The sequence below is a fragment of the Pan troglodytes genome, chromosome 15 (genome assembly GCF_028858775.2).
Source record: "Pan troglodytes isolate AG18354 chromosome 15, NHGRI_mPanTro3-v2.0_pri, whole genome shotgun sequence".
In the NCBI taxonomy this organism is placed as follows: Eukaryota; Metazoa; Chordata; class Mammalia; order Primates; family Hominidae; genus Pan; species Pan troglodytes.
In genome coordinates, this window is record NC_072413.2 from 95,695,862 (window position 1) to 95,706,560 (window position 10,699).

The 10,699-nt window shown below is 45.2% G+C and overlaps 1 long non-coding RNA gene across 4 annotated transcripts in view; it reads right to left on the bottom strand.

Annotated features, from left to right (window-relative positions):
- LOC104002158 (uncharacterized) overlaps positions 1 to 10,699 on the bottom strand; it is an 87,834-nt gene that overhangs the window by 58,870 nt on the left and 18,265 nt on the right. For 3 of the 4 annotated variants that reach the window (XR_008539093.2, XR_008539094.2, XR_008539092.2), the window contains one exon: positions 1 to 9,445. This exon is cut by the window's left edge. This is a non-coding gene — a long non-coding RNA (uncharacterized LOC104002158). The remainder of the gene's footprint in view (positions 9,446 to 10,699) is intronic. The other variant, XR_001709319.4, reaches the window with a different exon arrangement.

Here is a 10,699-nt window from a genome sequence, read left to right on the forward strand (position 1 = left end):
CTAGAAGTCACTCCAGATCCCAGAACCCCACAATGTTAGTATGTTAACCGTGGTTACATAAAGCATGCGTACATTCCGCATGATAGAAAAATCTGTGTACCTCTGTTTAAATTTAAATTTAAAAATTGGCCAGTCATGGTGGCTCACGCCTGTAATCCCAGCACTTTGGGAGGCCAAGACAAGTGGATCACTTGAGGCCAGGAGTTCAAGACCAGCCTGGCCAACATGGTGAAACCCTGTCTTTACTGGAAATACAAAAATTAGCCAGATGTGGTGAGGCACACTTGCAATCTCAGCTACTTAGGAGACTGAGACATGAGAATCACTTGAACCTGGGAGGCGGAGGTTGCAGTGAGTCAAGATTGCGCCACTGCACTCCAGCCTGGATGATAGAGCGAGACACTGTCTCAAAATGAAAATAAAAATAAAAATAAAAATGAATAAATTGAAAAAGTATCAGAAAGAGATGATTGCTTTGATTAGGGTTAGATAACAAAAACAAGAGCAGTTGGTCAGTTAGAGGCACAGTGGAGGAGAATGTCCTGGGACCATCTCAAAGAAGGATTCAGGAGCCACACACAGATGATGTGCCTCTGCCTGGGACCATTTGTGGCACCTTCCTGTACCCTGGGATAAATTGTTAGTAAAATCCTTGAAGTGAGAAAGTCTTTAGGTTTATCTGTGGGGACACCAAAACAGGAGAAAGAAAGGAATTCTACATCCTGTTTTTCACATACCACGGGGGATGAAAGGAAGCCCAGGGAACCTCAGGTGGCTTACTGGGGAGAGGAGAAGCAAGTGGGCTGGATCCTTAGGCTGATGGGGATAAAGGAAAGACCATGGGGAAGGGATTGTGTGGACCAAGCAAGGAAAACAATCATGGTAATTGCAACTGCTTCTGATACCAGAGATCACACACCTATCCTAGGTCATGCGCTGGGCTAGTTGTTTGATACATTTATCTCAGCTATTTATGACATACAGAACACAGATAAGAAAGTGAGGGTACAAGATTGGTAACTAACTTTCCCAGGGTCACACAGTCAACGTTATAAGTGGTAGTGAGACTTGGAGTTCTGAAGAACCATATTGAATATTATTGTGTGTTTTAGGAACCCAGCACATTTCCTAGCACATAACAGGTCCGCTTGTGCTAGGAACCTTGCACACTTGCTGAATTTTGCCAGAGAAAAGAGAATAACCTACTATTCAAAAACATCTACAGGGCTTCTGAGGCCCTGAACAAAGTCGCTATTGAATGGGGGTCCTTCAGTCTTTATGACTGAAAATTCACTGTTGTTACTTTCTGGGTTCTTCAAATGACCATATCAAATTGGATGTCAGCCTGGCTGAATGGCCAGGGCCCAGGCTCCCAAGTCAGACATACCTGGCTAGAATCCCAGCGCTGCCACCTAGTAGCTGTGGAGGATGTGGGCAAGTTCCTTCACCCTGCTGACCCTCGTTCCTTCATCTGTAACACACAGCCTGTAAGGCCTCCCTCAGGGTTTGCTGTGAAGACTAATGATACGGTGCATGTGAAATGCCTGGTGACCAGCAGGCATCCTGTGACAGATGGCAGTTATTCCTATTAGTGGTGTGGCTTCCTTGCTTGCTGGTGTCACTTCCTGGTGCCTGGAAGCCGACGGGAGTGCATGCCTTCCCACGTAGATCAAATGACCACTTTGGATGATTATAGGGTTTGGTGTGTGTGAGAGGTTGTTTTAAACAACCTCTCCACACTTGCCCTCTTGGCTACAACAGAAGTGAGTCAGAGGGGAGCATATGGAAGGTGGAAAGGAATCAGGGAGGGCCAGATACCCCCAGGTACAAAGAACCACCTGGACAGGCCTCTTCACCCAGGTTCCCAGGTACAGGTGATAGATCTTGAGCCTGAGTAAGGGAATGGGGAGCTTGCTAGAAGAGTGTTCTCTAACCTGTAATTCACGGAACTTGGGGAGACACACTTTGGAACACTTTGTTAACACTTCAAAATCTAGGCATTGACATTCTTTAAGGACAAATAAGAAAGTTTAAATGACAGTGGAGGTCAACACTGAGTTCCTGAAGACATAACCTGCTGACTCCCAAGTGCCGTCTCTCTTCTCCACTTTCCACTGGAACATTGTTCTATCCCTCTCTACTCTTCCACAATGAAAGAAAGCTGATAATCAATCATGGAGCACCCACATTACGTGAGGAGCTGGACTGGGAACTTAAATAATACCGGCGTCACTTCAACCCCTGCTAAATAATATCTCACACTTATTGAGCTCTTACCATGCGCCTATGATCTGTGTATATCTACATAATTTTTATTTAATACTCACAATAAGCTTTTCAGTTAGGGACCTTTATTGTAGTCTTCATTTCAAAGGTGAGAAAGTTGAGGCTTAGTGATTTCTTAAGGTCAAAAGGTTAGAACTTAAAGAAGCCAGGATTTAAACCCAGGTCTGACCTGAGATGGTGAACCACTGTGACCATTACAAGAAACCAATGGGGAAAAGCAGGGTTATTCTCACTTGGGTGAGGCAGAGCAAGGCAACCAAGAGCAAGTGCTTTTGGGTTGGAGACACCTGAATCCTCATCCAGGTGCAAGCAACTCCTTCTCAACTCTATCATGGTAGCCAAGTACCTTCATTGCTCTGCAAGATGAGGGGAGAAGAGGGTTGGTGATGCTGGAGTGTCACTACGTGCACCAACGTCCTGCAGGTCTGGCACATAGTAGACTCTGGCACATAGCTGTGACAGAGGACAGCATTCATTCTGATGTCTGAGTTCCAGTGGCTAGGAGGTGGGGTCCTGGGAGTGAAGCTGGAGCTCACTGATCCTGAAGCCTGCGCTCTTTCTACAGAGCAGCTTTGCCTCAACAGGCACATAAATGCACATCATGGCGAAATTCAGTTTAACCCTGGCGGGGGGTGGGGAGGGACTCCTGCTTTTGTATTTCTCTCTCTCTCTCTCTCAGGATTGTGCACACTGGAGATATCGAAAGGTGTTGGGAGGAAATGTGGAGATGCTTTTGCCTCTCGAGGGAACCCAGTAGCACATATAGAGCTTTTGAGTAATTACAGAAAGACTGCTCCTTCCTCTGGACAGGCTCGGTTCCACGTGAGGATGCCCAGCATTGCAAGCAGAAAGTGGGCTAGATTCTGTCCACCACTTTCCCTTTGGCCAGGGGTTCATGTGTACAACTGAACACAGCAGCCATTGGTCTCCCCAAGCCCAATTTAAAGAGCAGGAAACTGAGGCCCAGCTAGGAACTGCCTTAGCCACCAAGTAGGTAGCACCGAGTGGACAGCACGATGAACTTTGGCTCTCAGCCTCTGCACTACCATCCCTACTCTGCTCACAGGGTGATGAGGGGCTTTGGCCCGAGCATGTGTGAGTAGCTGCTGCTGCTTGGTGCTCTGCCCAGGACTCATGGGGTATCAAGGAAAGAACACTCAATGGGAAGCCAGAGACCTACTCTACTGCCAACTAGCATGGGCCTTGTTCAAGCTACTCCACAGCTTTGATTAGTGGGCTTAATTAAATTGAATTAATAATACTTCCCTCGAAGCCTTGTCCTGAAATATACATGAGAAAACAGGGTGAAGCCCCCTAGCCCTAGACTAGCACAATATGTGTGAGTTGCACCAAGCCTCTGGAGAAAAGTCCAAGCCTCTTGGGCAGGAGATCAAATAGGAAAGGGTCTGTGACTTGAGTGAGACCTTAGGACACACACTGAACTTCTTGAGCCCAGGACACCTGTATCTCCAGTGCTGGCATCAAAATTGGCTCATTGAAAGGAATCAAATAATGTGATGAAGGCTGGCTGGGCCAGGTGGCTCACCCCTGTAATCCCAGCACTTTGAGAGGCCGAGGCGGGCAGATCACCTGTGGTAAGGAGTTTGAGACCAGCCTGGCCAACATGGTGAAACCCCATCTCTACTAAAAATACAAAAACTAGCCAGGCATGGTGGCAGGTGCCTGAAATCCTGGGTATCTGGGAGGTTGTGGCAGGAGAATCGCTTGAACCCAGGAGGTGGAGGTTGCTGTGAGCGGAGACCGCACCATTGCATTTCAGCCTAGGCAACAAGGGGGAAACTCCATCTCAAAAAACAACAACAACAAGCTATATCACATGCTCATGGTCACAGAGCATATGAGTAGCAGAAACAGAAGTCAAGTCCAGTTTTCTGTGGACTGCAAAACTTGAAGTTTTTCTTCTGCTTCCCTTGCCTCCTCTGGGAAGAGCAGCAGACAGCAACACTTGGGGCAGTCCCCATAGCCTGTACTCGGGGTGTGTGGGGTCCATTTCTGGGTTTTCACTTACATGTTGTTGTTTTTTTAGAGGACTTCCCTTTTCCTCATAATACCGAGTCTTACAAATTTTCACCTCTTCCCGAAATTATTCTGCTACTGGTTTGGACAGGACCAGTTGCTGCCTTCTGAGCAAGGGGAATGGGCTGTTGAATCATCACCTTTGCTGCTGATTTTCCCAGAAGCACAGAATGGTCCTGTAGCCCTGAGTCCCACATCAGAAGGACCACCCATCTCTCCTTGAAGAAAGCAAATCGTATTTTCTTAACAAACCCAAATGACAGCCTCTTTGGTCCCACAGCTAGCATTTCCTGAGAGTTCATGAATTCCAAAGTTATTTGAGCAATTTAGCCTTTGAAGCTCAGCTTCCACCTTGGACTCTCAGAATTATTTCTTGGAAAAACGATTAGCACTGAAAAGCTCTATGAAAATTGGCATCCATGGATGGTCGTCTCATTATGCGAAGTGCCCATAGATTCACCTCCAAACACCTTGTGATTTCACAAGGGCTATTATCTTCCAGCTACATCTCTTCTTTGGAGCTTATTACTTAAATAAAAAATGTTAATTGTTTCTGAGAAGTGTGCAGTGAGGAATGGGGGCTGCCATCTCTGAGGAACCGGGTCTTCAAATTCCCAGGCTGCTACTCACTTTCTTGCCAAATGCTGGAAGCTCTCCACCAGCCAAATATCAATTTATGTGGACTGAGTCACAATTTACATCAAGCACCATTTCCATACGGGGTGTTATTTATTGAGCCTGGTACCACAGTGAGGAGGGTGAGCTCTTGAGTAATTAGAATCCTGTCCTAGCTGGGGAGTGAACAATGCCTTCCTCCTATCTCTGCTTTCTAATGGGTTTGCAATGGCGCTATCTCTGCTTCCATAAATAATGTGCTCCATGTAAATAAGGAGTCATTAAAAATGGGGCAGGACCCACACATCATTTCATAAACATGAGGGAAGTACTTAGGAAGAGGATCATCAATAAACAGGCTGTGCTCTGCGTTACAAAACTGAAGCTGCTCTGCTGTGTACACACTGCCTTTTGTAGCTTCAACCCTTCCATTCTTGCTAACTCCACATTAACTGCTGTAGGTATACATCTGGGCATTACCAGCACAGTCCCTGGAGGCAGATAGATCTGCATACGGAGCTGCAACTCTGAGCTGTGCAATCTTGGGGAAATCACCTGACCTGTCCAAGCCTTGGCCTTCTTCTCTGGACCGTGGCGCTAGCACAGCCTACTTGATTTGTATACCAAAATTCATGAATGGGTTCTATTAGGTTGGGAGCAGGCAGGAAGCAACTTTATTCTTTCATGTAATTTTCTTGCCTCTGTGTTATGCCAGGTCCCTCTTCTCTATTCCTGTCTTGGAATTGTTAAGATGTGTAGTCCAGTTGAATAAAATCCTTATCCTGTTTAAAATTTGGGTTGGATGAACGGAAATGCCAGCAGTGGAGAAGGCATGAGTTCTCCTGTCTCTAACCCCTTCTGCTCCATGTCTTCCTCCCTCTCCCTGGGATGTGTGGTCCTTTAAGAAAGGGGCCACATTGAAGGGTGGGTACAGAAGAGATGGTAGTACCCATAGAGCCTGGTATATCTGGTACAGTTGCAGCCAAACATTGGTATTTGTATTCAAAAGTAATTCTTTCTTCTTGAGATGCTTTTGTGGGTTCCTCAGAGATCTTACTGGGGACCCCCTTGGTAGTCCCATGGTAGGATGATGGCCTCTCTAATGGGCCTTATATGAGTCTAGTCAGCCCTTAATTTCTAAGAGGTCTCTCCATACTCACCATGCTGAAATCCTCTCACCCTTGTAGGACATTCCCTTGAGCATCCCAAAGCCAGAATCTTCATATTGGCTATTCTGGCTGATACCAAGAGTTTCTAGAAGAAGAGGTGGCTCTGATGGCTGCTACCAGGATTTGCTGTGCCACACTACACTATTTCAGCCAGTCTACCACCTTTAGACTCCTACAGGTAAAAGTCATATGATGGTCCCTATCACCCCCAAAGGTGGGGAACACACGTCAACTCCCCCTAATTATTCTCTTGAGGCTTCTTCAGTTGCTAAGGGTTACCAGAGAGCTGCATGCCAGTGACTGTTTCCAAAGAGGCTTTCATTCTTCAGCCTTCTTTCCAAAAAATTCCTAGGCTGCCAAGAGTATTTGATGGGCTGATGAGGGCAGAACCAGGTATGGCTACTTTAGAATATGAGGGCACAGTTCACTGTTTTTCTTGACCTTGGCACTCAGCTGACAAATAGACAAAGGGAAATGTCTCAAATTTCATTGGCTGTAATAGAGATTGAATGAGAATATGTTTTAAGTGCTTGGCAATAATGCAAAGTAAGATGTGAGTGAAGTTTAGTTCTCAGAATTATACACTGTTGAGTGTCAGATGATCAGCACACACATCACCCATGCTTGGGCTGGGTCCTATTCTACCTGCTTTAGCTACAACAATGGCCTTATGAGAAAGGTCCTGCCATCATCTACCTGATGTGAATTAGGACTCTAAGGTATGGAGAGGCTCCATGACCTGGGAAGTGCGCCCAGGAGTAGGTCCAGATGGGCTCCTACTCACCTTCTTATAGGCCTCAAGAGGCGCGGGCACGTGGAGCTCTCCTCTTCCAAAGAGGCATCCATGCAAACAAAAGTCATTCCTGGGAATCCATCAGGGCTCCATCTGCATCCACTCCTCTCTTCCTTGCTTGCTCCTTGTTTGTGCTGGTGGTGGCTTCTGTCCCCCAAAGGTCCTCTTCAGTCTTAACTAATTGTCCTGGTGCTGTTGGACCTTGGCTCTTGTAAAAGTGGTGTGAGGGCTGAGTCCCCTCAGTCCAAAACCTTTCCTAATCTTAAACTCACACCATCCTAGTATTGATGCTGAACTCATCTTTGGGGCTTTCCCAGCTGAGATGTCTGGTCCATCTGGTCTACTAGCTCGTCACACTTCTGAGCAGCCATTTCCTCCTGGTTTCTCTTCTTGTTTTGGCTCCAACCCCCACTCCCCAGAGCTTAACACTGGCTCCTCTGATGTGGTATTAGGGTTCTCCTTTCCTGCTGGTAAGACCTAAGAATTCCCTGAGCTCCCATTCATCCTTTAAGCTTGACCCTACCCTGTCCTTCCCATTCTAAACACCACACAATGTGCTTCCCTGTCCAGTCACCTTCACAGTGCTCTCACTCTTTTCATTTACAACCCTTACCTTCCCATGAGATGACCTTGTCATTTGCCATTTTGTTGGATTGTATTTCCATCTACACCACTAGTGTGTGAGGCATGGTGATATGAAGTTAGTCCAGAAATCAGGTCCCTGCCCTCAGCCGTCTTATAGTCTAGTTAAGGAAAGCAAAGGGCATCTGTTCACTGTGCAAACTGTCCCAAGGCACTGCCCCTCTCTGAGCCTTACATTTTCTGCCTCTCTCAGGAGAGGCTAGGCCACTTGATTAAAGGGGTTGTTCCTGCTTTAAAGACCCATAACTCTGGAGTTGCAGCTTCCCTTAATGTTCCTGGAAGAGCAGACAAGACCAATTTGTGATACCTGAATCTGATTAATGCGGGAACAGTTAACATTGGGAGGAAAGTATCCCCCCACTGCTTCTTCCCTTTCCCCTCCAGGCAGCTTTTATGTTTCTGGGCTTTTATCCCATTATCCCAGCCTCATTTTATTAGTACCACCTGGAGAGGAGCCTGCGCCCCACCAGACACCGGAGCAAATGCAGAGAGTCAGCTCCCCAGGTTTTGTTAGCCTTAGTGCTCTATTTACACACTTCTGGGCCACACCTCTCCTCTCCCTGCTGTTAATCTGGGAAGAAAATCTTTGCCACTGGCCTGGATACCAGGAAAGGAAGAACTTGCTGAAGCCACTTGAAAACTGAATCCACTTTTTAGTTCTTCCTAGCCTAGTGGAATCAGACTGAGGTTTTCAAAACAACTGTATTCTGTCCAAAGAACGAGCATAAAGAAAATAGACAGAACTGAAAGGAAGGAGAGGTTTGGCTGACTTGATCCAGGTGGCTGATCCTAGTCTGCCGGTGACTCCTGACGATTCCTGGCCTTTACCTGTGCTCTACCCCATCAGACAAAAACCTGAATGCATTCCAGTCCTCAAATATGGCATTCTCTCTCTCCTTCCTGAAGCTCTTCACATGGGCCTTTTTACCTGGAAAACACTTGGTTGTACCAACTTCAACATTTCTCCAGAGGTAATATCCTCCAGGCTGTTTACCCTGACCTCTCAAGCTTCAGTGATATGTCTACATCTACCTTCCTATGATATTCAAGTATGAATCTCGACACTTGGCCTGCAGTAATGAAGTTCAGCTATGCATGCTGGTACATTCTACTGTCTGCAGGGGAGGAGTTATGACCAGTAAATGAGAAGGTCAAACACAGGGTAACAAGGCAGTGCTAGAAGGATCCTAGGGAGCTTTGGGAGCTCAGGGAAAGGGTGATTTACCCAGGTATGGGCACCACGAAAGACTCCTCAGAGAAGAGGCTTAAAGGATGAGTAGAAAGATAAGGAGATTGGAAAAGGTCTTCTAAGAAAAGAAGACACTATGTGCAAAAGTTTAACAGTGAGAAAAAAAATGGTGTGAGGTTAAGAGGATATATCAGTTAGCTTTTGCTGAGTAACAAGTCACCCGACACTTATGATGTAAAAAACAAAAACCACTTACTTGGATCACAGTTTTGCAGGTCAGCAACCTGAGATGAGCTCAGATTTGGAATGGGTAGTTCTGCTAATTTAAGCCAGACTTAGCTGATCTTGGCTGGGCCTCACTCATGCATCTGAAGACAGGTGCTAGGTTTTCTGGAAACTGGCTGCTGTCAGATGCAGTGCCTCTTATCTTCTCAACATGGCAACCAATCATCCAGCAGTTTATCTCAGGCTTTTTTATTTTCTGACTTATCAGGGTTGTAAAAGAGAAATCAGAGCCTATATGTTTTTTTTTGAGGTCAGAACTCAGAATCTGTCCAGCACCAAGTTTTGCTACATTGTACTGGGCAAAGCAAGTATCCCAGGTTCCAAGTAGAAAATATTGGCTGTGTGCCCATATTTTCTGTGTGTCTTCTGCAGAGAATTCCATTCCATGCAGAACGGCCATCTTTATGCAATCTTCTTTGGGGAGTAAGCCTGGAGAAGCAATCCACAACCATATTATGAGAAGATTTATGAAGTCTACTAAAGTTTGGATTTTCATTCAGGATAAAAGGAAAATTTGTTAAGTATTTTTAACGAGGAATGACAGACATCAAGATGTACACGATTTGGAAGTTGCTCCCTGGGTACTCTTCTGTTGTTGTGAAAAAGACTACTACTTGCCTAAGTAGACCCAGAGAACTCATCTGCCTCTGGATTCCCAGGGCTGCAATTCACCAACCCTTGGTCTAAACAGAGTTAGTAGGCATGTGAAGAATTTATTAAGCACCAGCATGAAGGTAGGCATAGAGATCCATAGAACTGAGATGAAAATCCAGAAATGGACCCTTGCATTTGTGGTCAATTGATTATTGGCATCAAGACCAGCCAATGGGGAAAGAATACTCTTTTTAACAAATAGTGCTGGGACAATGGGCCATCTGCATGCAAAAGAATGAAGTTGGACTCAGTCACATGTTTTACACAAATATTAACTCAAAATGGAAATAAACATAAATGGATGAGTAACACTATAAAACGCTTAGAAGAAAACATAAGCATAGTTCCTCATGACCATACATAGGGCAACAGTGCCGTCAACATGGTATGGAAAGCACAAGTGAGCAAAGAAAAAAAAGATAAACTGGTCTCATTCAAATGGAAAACTTTTGTGCCACTAAGTGAAGATGAAAAAAGTGAAAGATTAACCCACAGAATGAGAGAAACTATTTGCTAAGAGATACTTGAAGATATTGACAAGGGTCTTACATCCACAATATATAAAGAACTCTTACAAGTCAACAATAGAAAGACAGACAAATACCCCAGTTTAAAAAAGTGGGCAGAATATTTAAATAGATATTTCTCCTAAGGAGATCGATCAATAGCCAATAAGCACAGAAAAGCTGTTCAACACCACTAGTCTTTAGGAAAACGCAAATTAAAACCATAAATACCACTTCGCACCCATTAGGATGGCTAGAATAAAAAAGACAGTAACCTGTGTTGGCAAGAGTATGCAGACATTGCTGGTGCGAATGCAAAATGTCACGGCTACTTTAGGACATAGTTTGGCAGTTCCTCAAACAGGTAAACATAGAGTTACCATGAGTCTGCAACTCCACTCCTAGGTATTCCCAAGATAAGTAAAAACAAATGTCCACAGAAAATCTTATATGAGAATGTTCATAGCAGCATTACCCATAATAGCCCCCAAATGGAAACAACACAAATATCCATTAACTAATA